At 39.6% G+C, this 24,520-nt stretch overlaps 1 protein-coding gene across 15 annotated transcripts in view; it reads left to right on the forward strand.

Moving 5' to 3' along the window:
• TBC1D5 (TBC1 domain family member 5) overlaps positions 1-24,520 on the forward strand; it is a 247,358-nt gene that overhangs the window by 38,577 nt on the left and 184,261 nt on the right. Inside the window, exon 1 of one of the 15 annotated variants that reach the window (XM_035130414.2) lies at positions 16,305-19,734. The exons of the other annotated variants lie outside the window; for them this stretch is intronic. The gene's annotated coding sequence lies outside the window, so the exon portion shown is untranslated. Of the gene's footprint in view, positions 1-16,304; positions 19,735-24,520 lie in introns of those variants that run through there. 15 annotated transcript variants of the gene reach the window in all.

Genomic DNA, 24,520 nt, shown 5'->3' on the forward strand with positions numbered 1-24,520 from the left:
GCTCTGTGGTTTAACCCACAGGGCCACCCGCATCCCTTTTATACTTTTTATCCTTTTTATACCTTTTATCCCTTTTATACACCTGCGTACTGTTATAAACATGCAATGCAAACTCTGCAATAAAGTTTAGACTTATTAAGGAAAGTAGTACTACTTTGACATGATCATTGTCAGCAGTCATCTGTAGCTGAACTCAACTATGCTGGCCTGCAGTAGTACAGTGTTTCTCAACCAGTGTGCCTCCAGATGTTTTGGGACTACAACTCCCATCATTCCTGACCACTGGTCTTGCTAGCTAGGGATGATGGGAGTTGTAGTCCCAAAACATCTGGAGGCACACTGGTTGGGAAACACTGCAGTAGTAGTGTGGCTTGCACCAGCAACAATATACATAAGAATTCCTCTTAAAGTAGCCTTTCATTATACTGTATGTATCTTTTCCTACTCCCCTCTGCCCAGTGGAGCTTCCACAAATTGTTACAGGCTTACAGTCAACTTGATATTGATTTTAAAAAAAACCCCAAACAGTATTCAGAGGAACTATGAATTACTGTTTGCAAATATAAAATCATAATTTACATAAAATGTTAGGAGTAAGCCATTGTGAATATCAATATGTTTATTCTCAGACCTGTAATTTTTCGACCAACGGGTGATGCAGAATGATTCTGATACTTTCCCACCTATTAAAACAGGTTGGGTCTCTCTTTTTTTAAGTGTCGATGTTAACTATGAGAAGGAGTTTGTGTGCCTCCATTAAGTGGCATCAAAATAAGGTAAGAATAACAAGCAGGTGAGTGTAGCAGCGAATTACCTAAATTCAGATGCTAATTATCAGCACAAGGACAGTTGCCTCCCACAGATGCAACTATTGTTGGGAGTTTTCGGATGCATAATAAAATTGCTCATGCACCAGTTGAGGATTTTTTTTTACTGATCACTAAAAATCACTAAAAATACTTTGCTCCTTTTAGGCAATGGAGGCTGTGGGTATTATGTTTTATTTTTCCGTACTTGTTAACCTTGAAAAGTTTCCTATATAACTTATTAAGACTGTTTTAGAGATTTATACTTACTATGTTGAGAGTTTGTATCCACAATGGCTATGTTCTGCCTCCATTGTCAGAAATGGTATTCCTCTGAATGCCTGCTGATGTGAATCACAAATGGGGACAGTGCTGTTGTGATTTTAGGCTTCCCAGGGGCATATAGTGGGCCGCTGTGAGAACAGGATGCTGGGCCAGACTGGCCATTGCCTGATCCAGCAAGGTTCTTCTTCAGGGTTGGCCCACCCATGAGGCAGGGTGAGGCAGATGCCTTGGGTGGCGGAAGCCCAATAGGTGGTCCCCCCATGGGCGCCTTACTGCTGGTGGAGAAGTGGCGTCAGCTTCGAGCAACATCTCATGAGTACCCACAGAAATCCTGTGAGATCTCGCAGAGTACACGATTTTGAGAGATCTTATCAGAACCTGCTGTCACCCTGCTCTTCCTATGTTCTTATTTGAGAGCTTCTTTTAAAATGTTTTTAGCTGTGAACACACTTATGAGGATCTAAGTCCAAATGATTTGCGTTCTAGGGCTACAGTTTGGGGAGTACTGTCTTGAGGGTAAGTTGAAGTCAGTGAGACTTGTATAGAATAACCATTCACATGATTGCCCTTCCCATTAACGTATTCAGATGTGGTTTTTATTCCATGTAAAAAACATACAGTGGTACCTCGGGTTACAAACGCTTCAGGTTACAAACTCCGCTAACCCAGAAATAGTACCTCGGGTTAAGAACTTGGTTTCAGGATGAGAACAGAAATCATGCTCTGGCAGTGCGGCGGCAGCAGGAGGCCCCATTAGCTAAAGTGGTGCTTCAGGTTAAGAACAGTTTCAGGTTAAGAACGGACCTCCGGAACTGTATTTGTCTCAAATTTTGATTTGAATTCCTTGTGAGGAAAGGTAGAGTAATTTAATAATTTTGCTTCTGCCTTGAGTTAAGATAATGACTTTGATTCAGCGCAAGCACAGGAGGGTACTTTTGTATGTGCAAGCAGCCCTCCTGAATTCTACAAATTGTCTCATCTTACTGCTGCCCCCTGTGCCCCAGCCTGCAGCATTCCATAACAGCAAATCTTCAGTGGGGAGTACAGGCTGGGAAGGCCCCATTGTATTATAGCTGAGTCCCCCCTGCGCTCCTGTGGACTCAGCACAATGCTTCCTGCTCCCATTTTGATTAAAATGTAGTCCTATTGGATTCAACTCATTGTCTTAAGTTAAATAGCAATTTGTGCTAAATTATGATAAACAATGAGATATTTTTGCTTCAGTATCCTGATCCACATTAACACTTGCAATACAAGCTTGTGATCCATTCACCTCCTCTGAAAAGCAAGTTCAAATTAAGAAGAGTAATTTTAGAAGCTTTTTGTAGCATTATGTACATCCCATGTTTCTCTCATCTGTGTTGCTACTCTCTAGCTATTGCTTACCAAATGACCTATACCTCTGTTAGACCACTCAGTGACCCAGGCCCCACTCCTTCTTAAAAGAAGCTATGTTCTCTCATGCTTTGTGGGTAGGAGAGGAGCTGGACCATGTGTGGGGCTGGATCTCACTGACATAGGTAAGTGAGGTGGGCAGGGGACATGGGGCAATAGGCTGGCCCAACCTACTTCATCATCTTCATCCCATTTTTTAAGGCGTTGCAATGGAGTAGCACACCCTCATTCTGCTCTTCACATGTGAAATGTTAAGATGTGACTTTGAATTTAATTTTACTGGGCTGTAAACCATGCAGTCTGAAGATTTTTTTTTATATTCTGCTATAGAAAAGAAATTAGAAAGCTCTTCAGAAAAATGATTTGTAGTTCTGAGATGGGAAACTTCTGAAAAAGGTTAAGAGAATTTATAAGAGCTGTATAGTTAGGAGCAGCTGAGATGTAAATATATAGACGCGCTTCTAAGCAGGTTTCTCAGGCACCTGAGGAATTGTGGCAAATTATTGATTATATTTTGAGATTAATATTTTAAGCATTTTTAGGATCAGAAGCACACAAAAACCTTAATCTTGATCTTTCTGATGTGTGTGCTTCCAAGCTAGCTTTTCGTTACTTGTAATTTAAGATCACAGTTATTAGGTGTATTTCTGCATTTTATATATCGTTCCCAGATGCTACAGTATTAGTTTTTATCACTGCATATTTTATGAAATGTCAGCCTTCTGTTGGCTGTTCACGCAGCATTGTTAGTGATCAAAGCCATAACATAAAGGAGAGGAATCTAAACAGTTGGCTTATCTCTGTCCTTCATTGTGACACAAATACCATAAAATTACTTTACTATAAAAAGACAAGCAAAAGACTAATGCAGCATACTCTGAACACTTTTTCTGTACCTCAGCAAAGCAGGCTCGTTCTTCATTGCTCTTTGACACTGAAATAAATAAACATGTTTGTACCCCAGATTTTTGGGCCAGGAACAGACTCCATATTGTAAACCTTATTTCTTAAAATAAAATGGCTGCAACAACAGTGACATTGACTTTTACAAACGGTGATGAAGGAATGTAGTAGCAAAGTATTGTATATTTTTGGTACAGGCTACATAATCTACCAGATGTTATGTTATAAAACACTTGGGTATCTGAAAATACTGGCAACATAATTTTCTTAGCATAGAAATAAATTGAATTGCAGTGGGCAGCATACATAGGAATATTTCTCCTGCTAAGGGTTCAAAGGAAGAGATTCGCCTGTTTGCAAAGCATAATTTATAATTCTAAAATTTTAGGTTAGCAGATTTCAGAGGTATAAGATAAATTAACATAGAAACTTTTCCTGTATTTCATGTCCTTAGAGCAGATGAAAACAGGAAGTTTATTCCTTCAGTTATCTTTTACTGACATTTATCTGTAAAGGTTATTTTAAACAAATGTTTAATGTCGCTTTCGTAGCTAAAAATGATATAGTACAGTTAATGTTAAATCAATATATTTTATTTTAAGAGCTATATATTAAGCTTTAAGTTAACTGTTGCTATTATAACACAAATAACTAACATCTACATCTCCAGCCTGATTATTTAAAGTGCATTGGTAAAATTATTGTCAAATTACTTTTAGAAGTACCGTAAGAATAAGATTGGAGGGAGCTAATCTAGAATATTGTATAAAAGAAGTTTTAACCTAATAGTCTCCTTACCCAGGGCACAATGAAACTATTGAGTACAGGAGCGTCATGAGCCCAGAGTCTAGTAGCAACCAAGACTGCAGAGTCACCAGTTTAGGACCCGAACCAGATTCTTCAATTTGAGCCTGATGATGGTGACCATAGGTCCACCAAACTTGAGGCTGATGGGCAGGAGCCCGCTACATCAGATTCTACATTAGCAGGGGCTCTAGAAGCACAGCCAGGACCCTCACAGGCACCTTTTCCTGGGCCCAAGGAACCGGGCGCCATAGCTGCCAAGTTCTCCCTTTTTTTAAGGGAAATTCCTTTATGCTGAATAGGCTTCCTCGTGAGAAAAGGGAAAACTTGGCAGCTATGCCGGGCGCCTTCTACATTTCTGAAGGCCAGAGAGTACAGAAGTTCCCATCTGCAGGCCAGAGGTTTGGCCCTGGAACCAAGAGACTTCTGTTTGTGGCAGGAAGGTGAACAGGGGAAGGGGGCGGGGAGAGGAATCAATCCAACACCTACAGCTACCACCTCTCTCCTTCTAGCCTTGCTCCTTGTTTTTATGGAGGGAGGGAAGATGTATCTGGGAGGAAAGGAACTGGGGAGAGAAAGGGGGCCAATCACAGTGGTTCTGGGCAGGGAGAGGTATGGTATGGGAGGTGAGGCAAACTAGGTAAGGGGCCCACAGCACAGGCAGTGACTGTGCCATGTGCAAGCCCCCCCCCCCCAAATCTAATTACCAGTCAGTTGCCTGTCTGCCCTTCTTGGGCAAGATTTTTAAGCGAATGGTCATGGACCAGATCTAGGCACTCTCGGAGGAAACTGATTTCCTAGATCCATTTCAGTTGGGGTTTGGGCACAGGAACTGCTTTGATTGCCCTGCATAATGACCTCTTTTGGGGAAAAGGTAGGGGAAATGTGTCCATGTCAATTTTCCTTGACCTCTCAGCTGTTTTCAGTACCATTGACCATTGTATCCTTCTGGAGCAGCTGCCCAAGTTAGGGGTAGGTAGCACTGCTTTGTGGTTGTTCTGGTCCCGTTTGGATGGTCGTTTCCAGGGGATGATGCTTTGGGAGTGCTCTTCATTGCATTTCTCCACTGCCTTTCTGCCAAGGCACCCAAAGAGATTTACATTTTTAAAGTCCTAAGATAAATGATATAACATGTAAAACTGGAGAGTAGGGGGAGACCGGAGCAGGCCTGGATGTTGTCTATGCCTGGCAAAATTAGATGTAAGTGCCCTGCAGTGATATGTACAAGGGCATTGTTATCCCCACACACTCATGTTCAGTTAACAAGAGACTGCTGAAAGCATAAGTACCCTACTTTCCTCTGGATTTAATGATTGAGCCTTAAAGATGAAGGGGCACTGTGCACGAGGTATAATACCATTGCAGAATCCAGAAAAGCCTGCCAGCCCTTATTAATCAAGTCAAAGACAATTTGGTTTTGCCTTGGACTGCCTCTCCATATTCTTTTGTACGTTTTTGCACACAAAACATAATTGCTCTGAAATTCTATTGATTCCTTGAATGCCCCGTCCCCTCCTGAGTTCTACCCACATTTTACAAGTAAATCTTCCCTTCCCTACCTTTTGATGTTTGTGATTGATGCTCACCTGCATTCCCTTAAACTACTGCCCCTTTCCAGTTTGCAAGCATGACAGTGCAAGTAGATAAATAGGTACCACTCCAGCAGGAAGGTAAACGGCGTTTCCGTGCGCTGCTCTGGTTTCGCCAGATGACTTGGAAAAACTGTCTGCAGACAAACATCGGCTCCCTCGGCCAGTAAAGCGAGATGAGTGCTGCAACCCCAGAGTCATTCACGACTGGACTTAACTGTCATGGGTCCTTTACCTTTACCTTTTTAGCTAATGATATACTTCTTTCTTAAAAATCTATTTCCTGACCTTTTTTCTGAGTCCCACTGCAATGTTACCATTGTCTCCACAGTCTCTTAAGTCAAAAGCTACACACACACACACACACACACACACACACACACACACACACACACCGTCTCTCTCTTACCCTGGGCCCTTGACAGGCACTTTGTCAGTAGTTGCACTGAACTCTCACAAAGCCCTAAACCTTTGCTAGTTTTCTTTTGGAATACTGTTGAATGCTTGACCCCTTTCTCACTGAGCAGCAGGTTTCTTGAACATATATCGCTTCTCAAAATAGTATAGTACATTGTCTATTCCTTGAAATGTATGTCTATTCCTTGAAATGATAGGATATGGAATACCTTGTTCATAACAGTTTTCCAAAACAGGGCAGTCAAACCCATTTGAATGCTGAGCTGGAGCAATGTTGTTTACTAGTTCCTCGTTCTCCCCTGAATATAGTGAATCTTATGTCAATCAAATGTGAAGAAATATAGCTTGTTATTTAAGAAAAATACTAAATATATGAGAGAGAACAGTGACATTCTGTTGCTAATAAAGCCAGAAAATTATCTGATTTACAAGAACATAACTAATATTTAAAACCTGTAGGGTCAGTGATAACTGTACTTCTGCTAATAGATTTCAAATAGAAAAGGTTTGTATCAGGCCATGCAAACACATGTTCTAAGCTAGGTTTAAGCTGTTTCCTGATTCTAACAGCTTATATGCAATTTAGAAATGCAAGCCAAACATGCTTTATTTTTGTTGGAAATTAAATATACTTAACACCATTATAGCACACTATTACTTGGAACACAACTTTTAAACAATAACTCACTGCTAAAGATTATTATCCTTTTAATCTTTTATTCTGAGTTTTCTCTTTTCATTGCAACTATTTTATGCTAATGCCCATATTACTCACAATAGGCACTGCTCATGGTATTGGCATTATGAAGAAAGTTAAGATGAACTATGTTTTTTTTAAAAAATGGTGGTTATCTATAATGGATTTTTTCTGTTGTCATACCTGGCCTCTTCCTGTGCTGGGTAGAGTACTCTATAATGATATGAGCTGTTTACCTGATAATGATGATGATACTTTTTATGTGGAGCATTTCATGTTTTCAAAGCATTTTGCATACTTTATCACAATAATCCTTGCAATAGCCCCATAATGTAGGTCAGTATTACTGTCTCTATATTGAATTTGTGTATGTATGTGTGTGAGAGAGAAAATAGTGGATTACCTGGTGCCATATGCTGGGTGTCTCCAGACGATCACTATTTAAGGCTGGCATTAAAGCACATACCAGAACTTTAAGTTTAAAGTGCTCTTGTCACCCTAGTGCAACATAATTGCTTTAAAACAAAAGCAAAATTGCTTTAAACCAATGAAATGAAACAAAATGAAAATGAATTTTCCTAGAACACTTAGAAAGCTATTTAAACTAAACTCAGGTAAATGTCCAAGGATAAATGTTGGCCATAAATTGAAATTACCTGTTTTGAGACAATTTACTAAAATGTAACTGAAGCTGCTACCTCGTTTTCTGTTGCTTTTCCAGGTCCTCACAATCATCCTCCACTGGAGAATGTTACGATCATGGCAAAGGGAAGATCAACAAGTTGGTTTTCCAGGGAAAACCTCCTTGTCTTCTTATGAAATTGTATTTCAGAAAAGCGAGTGGAGTAGGATGGAGACTTCTATATCTTTTGTTATATTATGAAGCATTCCAACTTTGCCAGTTATCTTTTATGGTAATGAGGGTGAAGAAGTCCTGGGTACATTTAGAGGAGCAAGAGTTGCTGGATGAATGATGAAGAATTTCCATTTCATGGAAGAGGGCCATAGCTCATATGTAGAGCATCTGCTTTGTATGCAGAAGGTCTCAGGTTAAATCACTGGCATCTCCAGGTGGGGCTGGTAGAGTTTACTCTCTGAAACCCTGGAGATCCACTTCCAGTCAGTGCAGGCAGTATTGAACAAGATGGACCAGTGGCCTGACTTGGTATAAGGCATCTTCTAAAGAGATCTTCTGGAGGAGTCCACTAAGTTTATAGCCAATGTAAGATTTGAACTAGGAATATCTAGGGTTCATAAGACACCTAAGTTGTAGGCTTTCGTATTTAGGAGACTAAAAGACAGCACAGCAATTACAGAGTTAGTAAAAATCCCTACATCTTATGGCAGTGCAGAAAAACCTACTAAACTTTGTGAGGCATGAGTTTTGGACATTAAGTCTGCACATTCCTCTTGGTTCATAATTCCTTGCATTGGATACTGTTCAATATATTAATTACTATTACCGTACATTCCGAAATCGCTTGTGCACACTCTTATTTAGGATATACATTAGGTACTATTGATATTTTTGGCATATTCCTTCCACTGTTCCAGCTGACATTAACTACATTTCTACAGGAATGTTTTGTTTCTTGCACATCTAAGGATGTTTCAAGTTAAATATCAGAGCCTGCCTATTTTTAGTACAGACTTTTTTTCTTTAAAGGTGGTGGTGGTGGGGAATCAGTAGCAAAAGAAGTGGCCTGAGCATTTATGCGTTAAATATTTATGTTAATTAGAAAAAATATGAAAACAGATGTTACATAAATTATTCCAGTCCCTTGGTAACAGTAACTTATAACTGACAATAACTTTTATATGTATATGTTGTTGATGTTGGGGTGTGTGTGTATGAGCATATATATAGAGAGAGAGAGAGCAGCAGCAGCTATATTATACTGTTGCAGAAGAACAAAGAGTCCTGCAGTATCTTAAAGGCTGTAAGCTTTTGTGGTCTCCTTGCTATAAGAGACTGGTTCAGAGTCCCATCAGTGTTTGGAAGGAACCCTTCTCTTTTCAGAAAGGCATGACTGAAGCCAACCATCCAAATTCACAAACTAGTCAGAACTTTCTAATGGACCTGTACAGTAGACTGCAAATATGACATCTGAACTCAATTGCAGGCCTAGGCATCGTGTTCCTCAGACCCTGACACCAGACAAATAAGAGACTACCAAGACTGGTTTGGATCGAAATAGGCCACAACTTTATTGAATACAGATGAAAGAGGTTTGGCTTGGGCATGGGGCAATTGAAATACTTCCTGCCCACGCACCGGAAGTGACGTGTAGGCCAGTCCAAGTGGGGAGGCCTAGTACTTACATCAAATAGGGTGACCCCTGAAGGGACCGCCATCTGGGGGAGTGTCTTCGGCCCTGGCCCCGCCTGGGCATGCAGACATGACCACCCAGATCCCTTTAACGAAATACCCTAGCGTTTGGAGGGGTAGGCGGAGATTACAACCTCCCCTCCATCTAAGACAAAGGATTGCCCCAATGCCCAACCCAGTTGTGACTATTGCTATGAGGTAGGCAAAACCACTGGGTTGGAGCCCATTTGCCTGGTGGACAAATTCCTACCTGGCCCCATAAAATGGCAACCGCCGTAGCCACAGGAAATTCCGGACCTTGACTATTAACTTGAACCAACTGTGGGTGGGTGGGGAACCTGACAAGGGTAAGGCCCTAGGTGAGGGCTGTTTAAATGGCTAGGAAGCAGACTTGAGACTTAGAATAATAGAATAATTTCTACTGATCAGTTACATAGAATAGAATAATTTATTGGCCAAGTATCAACCATACTTGGAATTTTGCTTCAACTACATTGCAATGTAAAGAAAATAAAAAAGTACCTCATACAACCACTATTCCCCTCACAATATAACAGCACAGCGTATATACCATGGCGTATATACCACCATACCACCTGACCTCCCTTCCACCCATAACTACAGATTCAACAATTTGTGGTGAAAGACATTAATGTTGTGGGTAATATCAGTATAAGGTTGGGGAAGAAGAGAAGGGAGGAGGGGTGGTGAAGCTTACATTCTTTTGCTTAGTGTATGTCTGAGGTTTTGTATCAGCGCCACTTGGGTAGGTTCCCTTTCTATTCATTTATTGTGTTTCGTTGGCATTGAGAGAGGTTGGGGGGGGCAGGGTGTGGTTGCTTGTCTTTAGTTGGCTGCAGTGAAGTTTATTTGGGAGGGGGAATTGTTGGGTCAAATGAGCCATATTGATTTGTGTGCTGTCAGTGGGTTTTGGTTATTGTCTTGTTGGGCTATGTAATAAAGGGGAGCAATACCGGGGTGAGGGAATCCTCTGTTATTTATACCCGTGTCAGTTTCAGTCTGTTGGTTAGCTTTTTTCACTGGAGGACCCGGTGGTGATGATGGCTAGGAGCATCTTTTACCAACTTCAGCTTATATGTCATTTATTCCTAAACAAGGATAGCTTTCCCACTATATCTCATGGATTGGTAACCTCCAGATTGGACTGTTAAAGTAAATTCTGTGTGGGGCTGCCCTTAAGACTGGTCCATAAGCAGCAGCTAGTGCAAATTGCAGTGACTAGGTTGTTGTGTGGGCATTCTGCCATTCTCCAGAACATTAAAGGACAGTTCGGAGGATATACAAACATAATACAATTAAAAGTAATAAAATACCCACCTATAACCCCCAAACCACTCTCACATGACTCTTAAAAGAGCTCACTGGCTCTTTGAAGTGCTAGATTTAAGATTTTAGTTCTGTCCCAAGCAATGCGAGATCAGGATATTGGAGATCGTGCCTTCTTCCATATTGATCTACCTGGTCAATAAGCACCTGATGAACACCATGTTGCTATGCTACAACCTACAAATATTTGTCCTCATGGCAAAAAAGGGGGTAGGGGCCATTTCAGTTGTCTTACTGTTTCTGTGGAATTCTGAACTAAGGCAATTATTAACACCGTCATTGTTTTGGAATAGCAAGCAGTTTTTTTGCTTGCCAAAACCTCATCTATTTTCACAGGCTTTGCTGTCCATTAGTACCAGTTCATTGTTAATTCTATGTCTGCCCTAGCCTATTGGTAGCTGTTGTAATGTAATTTTAATGCATCTTTACTGTATACCACTTAGTGATTTTAAATGATTTCAAGTGTCCTGAAACTTACCTTGGTTTCCTTCTAGTGAAGGTCACTGAAGATGGTGGTGTCTATGTGATGCATGGTTCTATTTGCACGCTTATACAGGTTGAGTGTTAGATGGAAGGGCCCATAGTATTAACATTCCAAACAGATCTTGTGTCCTGCTTAGGTTTCAGCACACAGAGCAGATGTGGCCTCTGAGTCTTCCAGTCCAGGTTCTACACGAGACTGCTATAAGTTTGTAGTTTGTTACACTCACCATGACATCACCTACCACCAGCAAAGGGTGGGAAGGCCTTTTCCCCATGCAAAGAGATACTTAACAAACCTGGCTAGGGTCCTTACCTTAACAGAGAGCCTTGATTGAAAACTTTAGCAGCCTCTTTTTTTCTACAGAATCTTACCTTACAGATATAAAACCACAGGCTTGGAGTGGAATTCAAGGCTGACATATAGACTAACCCCCAGCCCTATGACAATATACTGTACTTATATTGCCCATTTTCTATAGCGCAATGTATGGTCCAATGTATCTATATAAAGTGTGGTATATAAATAAATTACGAATGACTATGACTTTCTCCCTGCTATACCCCTCCTTTCTCCTATCTTAATTAGTTATTCCATCTCTCTCCTTCCCCAACAAACAGTAGCAGACAGTCTGGTGGGGCTTCACCACTTAACTGACTTGTATCAGGCTGAGGGATGCAGAGCCAGTCCAGTATTTCTGCTGGTGCGTTTGCACTCCACTGACCTTATCTTGATGTGCTGCAGTTACTCAGTAAGACAGAGGTCAGTTGAGCAGGGTAACCTTACCATGCCTCCCACTGGTGCTAATAAGCCATTTTCCACATGCATAAAAAACTGTAAAACATTGAACATCTCTAAGAAACTTAAGTGCAAAATTGGACAAATATAACAGGCCCCGGTTTTCTCCTCCCACACCCATTTCTCTCTTTTTGCACCTGCTCATTCTACCAGTACCCCGTTTCATCAAGATATCATAGGTCTCTCCAGTCTTCTCAGTCAGTTCTCTACAAATGCTGTCAGCTGACATTTTGAACCATAAGCAAATGTGATTAAATACACCATTTGTTATTTCAGTTCACCTTTTTAATATTTGGAAACAGTAACTGTTTTTGTTTTCATAAGTGTGAAAAATATGCTTTCTGCTATTTCTGAAATAGATTTGATTTTTCGCTTTTAGTATCAATAGCAGAAAGCTTGTGCTTTCTGGTTTCAGGATAATTGATACTTGTAAAAAGAACAAAGAAAAAGAAAAGTAGAAATGACACAATTTCAGCTGCACTAGCATTTGTTTATGCTGGTACTGGAAACTGTATTCTGCCCCTACCCTTTTACTATTATTTTGGGTCTATTAAGCTGGGTTTCGGGCCTTTGTTGGTATAAAGCTTTATTTTAGAGGAACATTTTTTCAAGGTATATGTTCCAATATTGAAATACCTATTTTTAATATTTGATTTGATAATGCAATCCCCATTGTTTAGTGGGAGATTTAAAGAGAATTTTGTGCTTGTAGGGTTCTAAAGCCTTGACATGGTTTTAATCTGATAACGAATGGCTTTAAGTTCATGTTCGTTCAGTTGTTGGCAGCAAATCTAAACCTCTGTTTTTTTGGATTTATGAGGATAAATCCTGCTTTGGCAATCTTGTAGATCCTCAAGAGAATAGTTAAACAGTGATTAATCATTGTTTCTTCACTGAGTGTGCAGAAAAGAATGGAAAAGCTGCATTTCACACTTCTGAAGCAATTAATCCCCATGATCTTAGCCAGGTTTGTCTTGAAGATAAGTCGGGATACAAAACTGTACCTAATTTATCAATGTATGCATGCCATAAAGTATAAAACACACAATTTATTTCATATCATTTATAGTCAAATGTTAAAAAAAGTGACTTTGCCATATCCAAGAGTGTTTCTTACATTACCTTCATATAAACTAAGTACCAGAGATTACAATGGGATTCCTGTTTATTGTGCACATCTGGTGCAGTCACTATGCATTTTCTCATTCACTTGCTGGCATTTTTAGTGATTGTGGCATAAATCACCTTGCTAATCAGAAACATAAGTGACGGGAAGTCATCTCCTTTTTTTGAACAATGGGGAAAAACATATGGCTTCTTAGACAGGACTTGGCTGTTATAGTATTTATGTGGCATTATATTCTGTATTTAGAATTTCATATTAATTGCAATGGTTTGATTGAAGGCGCAGAATGCCCTAGGTTTATGGTCAAAGTGTTGCTTTTACACAACGCACACGGCATGCCACATGCTTAACATTTTATACCATTCAAAACACAAAAATACATCAAGCTATATACCATGTATTTTTAATTCCATGTGGATGCTTCCAAGTATGTTTTAATTGGTGTTGTTGCAAATGAGATACCATGTGGTAGAAGGCAGTTGCGGTTCATATTGTCTGTAGTGTGAAGAATTTGATGTTATCCCAATTGCAAAAAGTCAAGAGTTTATGTTCTAATGACTTGATCCTGCTAAATGAACCAAGCTTGAATGCATTTGAATAGACTGGTGCTCACTGGGTTGATCCCCATGGCTGGGAAAGTTAGGAATGATTGATACTGAAACATTGACATGTTTAAAAGCCGCTGAGTTTATCCAAAAATGTATACGCAAGGTGTCAATATTCCCAAGATCTTTTTCTTTTTGATATGGGGGCGGGTCTTAGTGACACTTCTACACATAGAAGTCTCTCTCTCACACACACACCCAAAATTAATTTTGCTGGGCTATTTATGTTGTGGGGTGTAATTATATATTGTGAAGAAATTATATTTTAATATAACGGCGATAGGTGTTTCATGTTTTGAACTATGGCTCAGTACTTCAGTTTGACATGAAACATGAGGTAAACTTTAATAGGCATTGGACCTCTGCAAAAAGGTTGCAATGTATGGGGCCTTACAATTGTGAAAGTAGGTTATCAATTCTATTCACATTGATCAGGGCCTTAAAAAGGACTAAACTTATTGGTGGTGAAGTTTACATAACAACTGTGAATTCCATATTATTTCGTAACTATGCTATGTTTAAATAAGCCATAACTTCTGAAGTTCCAACATTTTAGTATACATCAGAATATTATCCTGAAATCTTTAATTTAATCCTGTTTTTGCTCGTATAAATTAATTCTGTTCTTGCATATATTAATAATAAAGGTCTTCTTGGTTGTGTTTAAGCTCTGTTTCACTTGGGGGTCTATCTCATGCCTATGCTATGTTAACTAGCCTACCATAAAAAGAGGCAAAATTAAGGGAGGCTTTTTTAAAAAAAGGTTTGTTTGTTTGTTTGTTTCATAAAATTTATACATGGTGGCAGCAGTTTATTAGTAGAGTTAAAGAAAAATCTAATTTTCTATATAATCCACAAATGAAAGAGAAAAACCTAGCTGCATATGCTTCAGCCTGGAAATATGTGTTAAGGAGCTGCCTGGAATGCAACCTAAGCCTGTGATTTTAAAAAATGTCATGTTATAGGGAGAAGAGACGGGAGATGTCATTATAACAGTATTTATTTTCACTCATTTAACCAGCAAATACTGGTAAACTTGTTGTTTAGAAACATATGACAAAACAAACAAACAAACAAAACACCTTTCAATTTAACTACATATTTATTGGGTCCATTGAGTTAGTTGCAAAAACAGAAAAGAAAGAAATTAGGTTTTAGTGAAACTGCCAGTTTTTGATCAATAAATTAAATTCAGAGTACCTTTATTGGAAGGGACGTGGGTGGCACTGTGGGTTAAACCACAGAGCCTAGGGCTTGCCGATCAAAAGGTCAGCAGTTCAAATCCCCGCAACGGGGTGAGCTCCCATTGCTTGGTCCCAGCTCCTGCCCACCTAGCAGTTCGAAAGCACGTCAAACTGCAAGTAGATAAATACAGCGGGAAGGTAAATGGCGTTTCCTTGTGCTGCTCTGGTTCGCCAGGAGTGACTTTGTCACGCTGGCCACATGACCCCGAAGCTGTACGCTGGCTCCCTCGGCCAATAACGCGAGATGAGCACCGCAACCCCAGAGTCGGTCATGACTGGATCTAATGCTCAAGGGTCCCTTTACCTTTACCTTTTACCTTTATTGGAACCAACCAAAGAGTCACAAAAGTGTGGTAAGCTTTCAAATTCTCAATAACTCTTTGTATTGCAAGAAGTTACACAAAGTAGGGAGGGAAGGGGACATCTTGTCTCATGAAGAGTTCTGGAGGGTAGCTTGTCATACTTTTGTGGCATTTTTGATAATTTGGTTGATCCCAATAAAGATAATACAGCCCAGCTATGGATTTTGGAATTTTGTCTTATGGACCAACATAGTTACATTTTGTTTAAGCAATGTTAGCTTTACTTTAGGCAAAAAATACCTCACTAACTGCTGAAATTAGGAAGAAACTAATATTTTATCACCAACAGAACTATATAGCTCAGTGGGAGCTCAATGTTGTCAAACAATCAGGACAAAGCAACCAAGCGAGTTAAGTTTTTTTAAAAAAATTATTACAGCCTAATATCTCAATAAAATGTCAAGTCATCTAGCTCAATACGTCATTTTTTATGATGCCAAATGATTGTGGTAAACAGTGGCAAAATGTCAGTTACAGTTTTTAAGAGCTTTGCAGCTTTAAACTCTTAGAATCCATCTCCTAACACCATGGGATATTGTGACTGAGACTTTATATCAGCCAGCAATAGAAACCAAACGTAATATTACCTTAAAAGTATACTCAGAAGTCAGTCAGGCACACAACAACTTGTGTTGTCACCCCTGTATTTCTATACCACCATATCATAAAATATCAGGGTGTTGTTTTGTGACTCAGTTTACTGTAACTGAATTTCTATACTGGGATAGCCAATGTGGTGCTTTGCAGTTGTTGTCGACTATGGGCCTTTCCACACCTACCTTTTATAGTGGTCTCGTTGCTGTTTGATCCAATGTTTTTAAGAGTGTTGGAGCTGATTATACGCACCTTTGGTCACATGTCACTATTCTTATAGATTCAGTATGGGTTTTCTCCTCTGCCCTAATAGTAAAGGTAAAGGGACCCCTGACCATTAGGTCCAGTCGCGGATGACTCTGGGTTTGCGGTGCTCATCTTGCTTTTTTGGCCAAGGGAGCCGGCGTACTGCTTCCAGGTCATGTGGCCAGCATGACTAAGCCGCGTCTGGTAAACCAGAGCAGCGCACGGAAATGCCGTTTACCTTCCTGCTGGAGTGGTACCTATTTATCTGCTTGTACTTTGACGTGCTTTCGAATTGCTAGGTTGGCAGGAGCAGGGACTGAGCAACGGGAGCTCCCCCCATCACGGGGATTCGAACCGCCGACCTTCTGGTCGGCAAGCCCTAGACTCAGTGGCTACCCACAGCACCACCTAATAGTACGTTGTGCCAAATTAGGCCTGGCCGATATATCAGTGTGTCGCCCAGGACTGGTATGAGGGGCAGACCACGGCAACAGCTTCACTCAGTGGTATATCGCTGGTGAAACTGTTGCCGCTCCAGCACTCAGCATGCTAAGGCAAAACCAAGCGGCATAGGTTTGGTTCCAATTGGCTACTGGTAATAATGGTTCACATTAAGTTGGAGTTTTGGTCCTAGATGGCAGTGAACAACCAGTTAACTGTGCCTGGAATGATAGGATGGGTGTAGAGGTATAGGCTTTGGAGCTAAAATATCATGGGTATTACACTCCAGCTTCTATCCAATAAACAGAGAAACTGAACTGAAAGAGGTACTTTTCAGTGCTAATATTTCTTTTTAGTGCATATATGCAAAATAGGGGAAGCTCTCTTCCTCCTCTCTCTCATAACTGTTGCTTCTTATATAGTACTTAAGAGTCTAATTAGAACTGTAATCTTACATAGCTCCCATACATTTCAGAATTTCCAGTTGTCCTGGGTACAACTAAATGTGATTTACCAGTGTCCCAGTTAAGTTGCATGGAAAATGTGCCACATGCAGGATAAACCTGGATAGAACACTTACCTCTTCTAATAATCTACCACTGTTACTGTGGTTGACAAGTGACAGAGAGGCTTGCGTATCTAAATATAATTTTTTCCTGCCTTCTGTATTTCAGGCACCTTCCTTGGTGACTGATTCTCTTTTTGCCACTTCATTAAGGTCGGATTCAATGTGTCCCTTTGTAAATAATGCATAATAAAAATGTATTTGGAGTGATTTGGGTGAGAACTAGCTGTTGTGTCCGAATTTCGTGTGTATGGTTGTCTGAGTGTTGAGATGTTTTAATTAGCACCTGACCACTTAAGTTCTGGCTTGATTGGAAAAAAGTATGCTTGTTTCTCTGGATATATTTGTGCATATAAATACCTAGGAGCATTGAACTCTGAGGTTTCCATGTAATTTATTTTCAGTGTGTAGTGTAAACTGCTGTGCTGTATATACATTTTATATTTATGTCAGAAAAGGGTTGCAGAGGGGTGCTTTAAAACCACCTTTTCAGCTCTAAATAGCTATTGTGTACATATGGTAAGGTACTGCTGCTTAACAATTAGTAACTGCTTTGATGAAACTAAATTACATGTTTAAGTTCCCATCAGGAAGTCGCTTCACATATCTGTATTAATGTATTCAAGGCTCGAGAAGGAAAGTTAATTTTCCAGCTTAAATATTTAATTCAAGCTTAAAATTTAGTCTGTAATTAGAGTTCCCAAATGGCAGGAACATGGAGTATTTGTCCATTTTAATTAGATTGTTGTTTACCTATTAATTATATATCATATCTTGTCATATAGTTTTGATGGTAACAGATGGTGCTAGGAGTTAGTAAGGGTTTGAACAAAATAAGATTCCACATGATTTATTAAGTTGCACTTTATTAGTATGTGGTCTGCTTTAGTCAGGTTATTCTCCTGAATAAGAACTTTGAAACATTGTACACATGTTGATTATTCTTTTATAGAGTCCAGGAAAATATTATAGTTAGGCTCTGATCCCTACTTTAGAATGTGTTTCATTGGAATCTGTGGCAGTTGCAACTAGGTAAACAACCCACTGAGGTATCAGCTTTTAGAGACAGGGGCATTATTCTTTTCTGAACTTGTGTCTGTATGTGGCAGTGATGCTTATTACTCTTCATACATAAATATGTCTGGATTTAAGATGCCTTGGTTCCCCTGTCTTCTAAAGCTGTAATACAAAAGATGAAAGTATTGGATTTGCATGTGGGAAACTTTGGTTCAAATTTCTTCTCAGCCGTGAAATTTTGCAATATGAAATGTTAAAACGATCTTAGACAATTATTTACTTTCCCAAAGCAGGTTGAGATACTTTTGGCTGCTTTCTTCAGTTTGGGACTGGTCTCAGAGGCCCATGAATCCTTGATTTGCAAGTGTCATTTTGGTGCTTCAGTGATCAGGAAATCTGCAGTGGTTTAAGATTATGGGCTCACAAATTGCACATTTCATGCAAGTTGAAAATTATACTTTGTGAAAAAAGTGGCAAAAAGAAAGCTGTGAGCTACCCCTAAGTGCTTGCTTGTCATCAAATAGAAGATAACAAATATTGTTAAAAGAGCATTTTCTCTCACCATATAGGAGAATGAACTTTCTTCTTTAAGGTAACCATATATTCAGAAATAGGTGTGTGCAGCCAATTTATACTGTTTTTCCCTGCATTGGAGAAAGCCTGCATTTACTTTTTGAAGTTATTTAGGTTCATATTATGTAGATTTTTTTTCTAAATTAGGAAAGAGGCATGAATGAATAATCAGTAGTGATATTAGTGTTTTAAAATATTGACAATTTTTCTCTTGAAGATACGGTCATAGTTTTGTTAGTGAAAATAAACAGATGGCCACACTGAATGCGGTAATTTCAAGACTTGGTTCAGTGGGCGACTCGACAAACAGTTGATCTATAAAATTCTCTTCTTGTTCTGGCACTCATTTTATACATACATTACAGCAACAGATGCTTGATGCTGATACTAGTTCACTTCTCTCTATTCCCTTCTTGAAATATGTAACTTTTGCTATGCACACCTAATGTGCTTACAGTGACTTTTCTCTCTCTTCCTTTTTTAACAATTGCTCCTCTCAGCCACTGCTTTTAATTGTGTTATTGAGCAAATCTATTGACAAGCAAAGAGATATATTTGCAAATATCTTTGAAGGGTTTTTAAGCCAAAATCATTTTGTCACCACCTACATATAAAAAGGTTGGCAGCAATGAAATCATGCTGTTAGATGAACTCTAAAACATTACGTGACTGGCTGTCCAGTATTTTTGTAACTTGTGTGTGCAACAGAAGAATAGAAAAATATTTTATTTGGGTTTAGTGAGCTTTTAAGTTGTGAGAAAGAACAGGTATTAAAATGGTCTGGTCCCACAACCTTCATCCGGAGCATTAATGATAATAAGCATTATGTCTGATCTTCTTTGATATACTTAATAGTGTTGTTCCTTTTCAGGGAGACCTCTTTCATTTTTCAAAGAGTGCATATTTTGTTTGGTTCAATTTTCTACTAAGTGGCAAGTTAAATAATGCACAATTCACATAAATTGTTTGCAGCCAAACTTTGCTGAGAGAGGCAACTTGATGACATTGTTTTAAATTTTCACTTAGCAGTTAAGAGTGTGAACATCATTGACAGGACACTGGTATTTGGCAGTCATTCATTTGTGTGCAAGTGGAGGCCTGCAAGAACTGGTAAGAACTCCGTTCTCTTGCGTTATTTTCATACACCCCAGAGATTTGCATCATTCATATATACCTCACACACCATTGACACATGAATGCACCATTTACCCACTCAAGATTACAGATGTTCAGCATTCTGATAGTGCTGCCTCTATCACATCAGATATCAAAATAATTACAGTATTGTACCCAAGTATATGGGTAGGGTCAGGTGTGGGATCTGGCAGCTATAGAGACAGATACAGGGAAATGACCTGACAGGTAATGGTGAATTGTGAGATGGGGACAACACAATTTAAGGCTGGAGGGGAAAGTATGCATAGCAATAATTCCAGAAAACAAAAGTAGGCAGTTGAAGGCAAGCCAAATTCTACAAGGATAGTCAAGCACACAATATGCTAACATCCACAGTCTCATTTAGTAGCAGACACATACTTAGGGATTGATGAAACTGCCCCCCTGGGGGCCCAGGCCCAAGGGTGTGTGCAAAAATCAGACTCTGGAATGTATGGTGTATATGTGTGTGGTGACACACCGCTGTCGTGGCGAGATCAAATGTGGGAGAAGCTTCCTGTTCTTTTCGCACCACAGTAAAAGTTGGGGCATTGCCGATACAACTCCTTGCTAAGGGCACAAGGGACCCTATGAATGCCTTTGTTTAGAAGTTGAGGGTTTATGCCATATAAAGGCCATTCTCAAAAACGTGTCCCAGCAAAAGGCCATTCTGGAAAACATGTGTCCCAGCAACAGGCGCCTTGTCTAAGTCCCCTCAGTTCCTTTGTCTTTGGTTTGCCCCTTCATGTGAGAAATGAATATGGCCTGGGGAATAACCCCACCCTTTATTCCAATTTAGTTCCAGAATTGACTTGGGTGAGGGGGCATCACTGAGGGGGGGGAAACAGATTTTTCTCATGAATATGAGATACCTGTGGTAGAACAAAATCTGGTTTTCTGGGGCATAAACTTTACCACCCACAGCACAGCCCATTCTGTTCTGGGTAATTTATAAAGTATTGGCATTTTATCAGCCATCACAATTTTTTGAGTATCCTGAGACACCACAGCAACTCAGTCAAACACTGTCTTTGTGGCTCATTTTAATTATTGAAGTATTACAGCAAGTAGCTCAAATGTTGGTCTTTAAGCTTTTTCTTGTGAGTTTTTGCAAGTTATTTAAACCTCCCTCCCTCCCTTCCTTCCATCCTTCTTCGACACTTCAGTCATGGAGTAATGAGTCTGGTTGCACATTTATATATTTATTTATTTAATTGCCTTTATTAATCGATTTGTCTTAAAGATCACAAAGCAGTTTAACAATAACAACATAGATAAAATAATTTGCAAACTTATGCAAAAACTGACCTTTAGTTCACTGTCATATGGATTTCACACATGCATTAAAAGATAGCTAGAGCTTCAAAAAATAGAAGTTGCTGTTAAATGAGTGCTTACATACACAGTACATGTAAAATTATATCTATCAAAGCAGGTACTATTAGTTCATGTAATGAAATAAATTTGTGTGGTTTTTAAGATCACAGGTGTCAACAGTGTCCATGCCATTCATGTCAATTGAATTACTACTAAAAATTTCAAGCTGATAAAATGTCAGCATTCCTTTCACAGGGAAGTTCCACTTTTTCTCAAAAGTAAGAGAGCTCTGGTATATCTTCGGTATGATGTCAGTGAACAGGAACAGGAAGTCCTTATGGGAAGGTAAAGGTAAAGGTACCCCTGACTATTAAGTCCAGTCCCGTCATGGACGACTCTGGGGTTGCGGCGCTCATCTCGCTTTACTGGCCGAGGGAGCCGGTGTACAGCTTCGGGGTCATGTGGCCAGCATGACTAAGCCGCTTCTGGTGAACCAGACCAGCGCATGGAAATGCTGTTTACCTTCCTGCCGGAGCGGTACCTATTTATCTACTTGCACTTTGACGTGCTTTCGAACTGCTAGGTTGGCAGGAGCTGGGACCGAACAATGAGAGCTCACCCCATCACAGGGATTCAAACTGCCGACCTTCTGATCAGCAAGCCCTAGGCTCTGTGGTTTAGACCGCAGCGTCACCCGCGTCCCTTATGGGAAGGTACTCCTGTTCAAAAGGCATTTTCCTCTTGAAACACCCCTACAGGAGCATAGGGGATTACCTTAAACTGAGCCAGATAAATTCCATCTAGCTAAATATTGTTCACACTGACTGATGTGCTCCATGATTTCAGCTGTGGCTCTAGTCTTTTCCAGTGCTCCCAGGAGATGCTGGGAAGTGAACCTGGGGCTTTCTGCATGGAAAGCAGATGCTCTGCCACTAAACTATGACTCTTCACTCTTATGTTCAGAAATATATATATAAAGCTTCTGGCTTTTCTTTGTGTGAATGCAAGGAACCATCACCCATTGCCATGCTGTGGGTCTCCTCTAACAGGAATACATGAATGCACTTGAGAATGATTCTGCAAGCATCCATCCGGTCCCTCAAATGCAACACCAACTCACTCATAATAAACCAGAGCAAAAATAATTGATAATTTACAGTTGCTGTTTAGGCTGTTGGTTATCATTATAATTTAATAATCCTAATCTTGGGACTTCCAGATACTCAGATAAATTTTGACTGTAGATTTAATCTTGGCAGAATTTTTTTTTTCTCCTCATATTCACTACATAGTTATTTGTTGTCTATGAATGTAGACTTGTTATTAATTTATTCTGTTTAAGATTCCTACTAACAGAAAAATCACAAATTTTTGCAGTTCGGCTTTTTGTTTTTTAAGTTGGCTCTTAGGAAGATGATTTTGACTTTTAGAATCTATGTTTTAGTCCGATGCTACTGATACAGTAATAGGGTAAGATTATGACCTGCATCAGATGCTAGACAACTCAAACTCCAATAATAACAATTATTTTATGTTGATAATGTTGTTTTATACCAACATTATAATGATGTTTTATACCAACATCAAATCATGGGTATCATTGAAATTATAGATACTTTGTTAAGATAAAGAATGAGTCATGGCCCACAGAGTGATGTAACTGTTCGGTGTGCTTGAAATTCACATGATAAGATCATTAAAACAGCAGCTACAATCCATATCGTCTGTGCACACAGGTCAGTATGTTTGGAAGAGAGCAGCTGGAAAGAGGTGTGTTGATATACTGATATATAGAGGATATATAGTATATCTGCATACAGAGGCAACTAAGTACTGTGTCGCTTCCTATTTTGCCTTTTTTCCATTGATAGACAAGTTAAAAATAGATGGTGAGGGGCAGGACACAGCCCTGCATCGTCAGTATAAGGTGACCTGAGTAAGCACTCTCTGCGTACACATGTACACAGCAAGTACTTGAGAAGTGCATTCTTGGCACATAATGTATTAAAGCCGTTGCAGCACACTGCACTTCAAATTAATGAATATTGTGGACATGAATGACTTGAGGATGCCATTGTGTGTACAGCACCCCAAAAATATAGCTAGGAGTGCTTTTTCCCAACCTAGACTACCTGTACTCGAGAAGACTATCCTAGAGAAGTCTGATCTAGCCATGGTCATTAATGCATTAGTAACCACCAGACTGTACTGTTTTAATAAGATCTATGTAGGATGGATTTTACTTTCTTGGGTTCCATGATCACTGCAGATGGTGACAGTGGTCACGAAATTAAAAGATGCCTGCTTCTTGGGAGGAAAGCAATGACAAACCTAGACAGCATCTTAAAAAGCAGAGACATCACCTTGCCGGCAAAGGTCCGTATAGTTAAAGCTATGGTTTTCCCAGTAGTGATGTATGGAAGTGAGAGCTGGACCATAAAGAAGGCTGATTGACAGAGGACGAGATGGTTGGACAGTGTTCTCGAAGCTACGAACATGAGTTTGACCATGAGTTTGACCATAGCCTGGCGTGCTATGGTCCATGGGGTCATGAAGAGTCAGACACGACTAAACGACTAAACAACAACAACAACAATAGAAAAGAAATTAGAAAGCTCTTCAGAAAAATTATTTGTAGTTCTGAGATGGGAAAGTTCTGAAAAAGGTTAAGGGAATTTATAAGAGCTGTATAGTTAGGAGCAGCTGAGATGTAAATATATAGACACGCTTCTAAGCAGGTTTCTCAGGCACCTTCAGTTGGTTTGGCTGGACAGATCATGGTACTCCTCTCTGCATTTCCAGGGCCTATTCAAGTGCTAGCTTTTACCTTTAAAGTTTTAAACTCCCCCCCCCCAAAAGGACTACGATCGATCTCCTATACATGTCTCCTTCCATAAATTAATCAATGTGTTCCATGGTCTCCTGCTGTTAGACATAGACATTTGCGAGATGATACAAAGGGCATTTCTTTTTGTATCTCTTTTCAGTTTGGGCACCATGGAAGGCCCTTCCTAGAAAGTCTGCATGGCTTCATTGAGTTCTTTTTGGTTTTTCAAGAACACTTTGCATTTAAAGGAAGGCTTTGGGAGAGACTGATGACTGTTGAAATCGATTTCTGTTTTGACTTGATTCTACCTTTTATTCTTGATTGCTGTGATTTGAATGGTTTTGAGGTTCCTGCCTTTGATTGTGTTTTTTGTAAGCCACCTTGAGGTGGTTTATTAAAGAATAAAGATTTTTTAAAAATAAATAAACTATATAAAGTGACTCCAGATAGACTGCCCCCTCTATTAATAAGCTTTAATTACAGGTACCAAGTAGAACATTATGTAAGGAACTAGGTCTCAAATGCATGTAAAATGTAAACCACCAAGCTTTTCTTTTGAAGAACTTGGTTTAACAACAGACTATTGGTAATTTTTAA

The sequence above is a fragment of the Zootoca vivipara genome, chromosome 12 (assembly GCF_963506605.1).
Source record: "Zootoca vivipara chromosome 12, rZooViv1.1, whole genome shotgun sequence".
In the NCBI taxonomy this organism is placed as follows: Eukaryota; Metazoa; Chordata; class Lepidosauria; order Squamata; family Lacertidae; genus Zootoca; species Zootoca vivipara.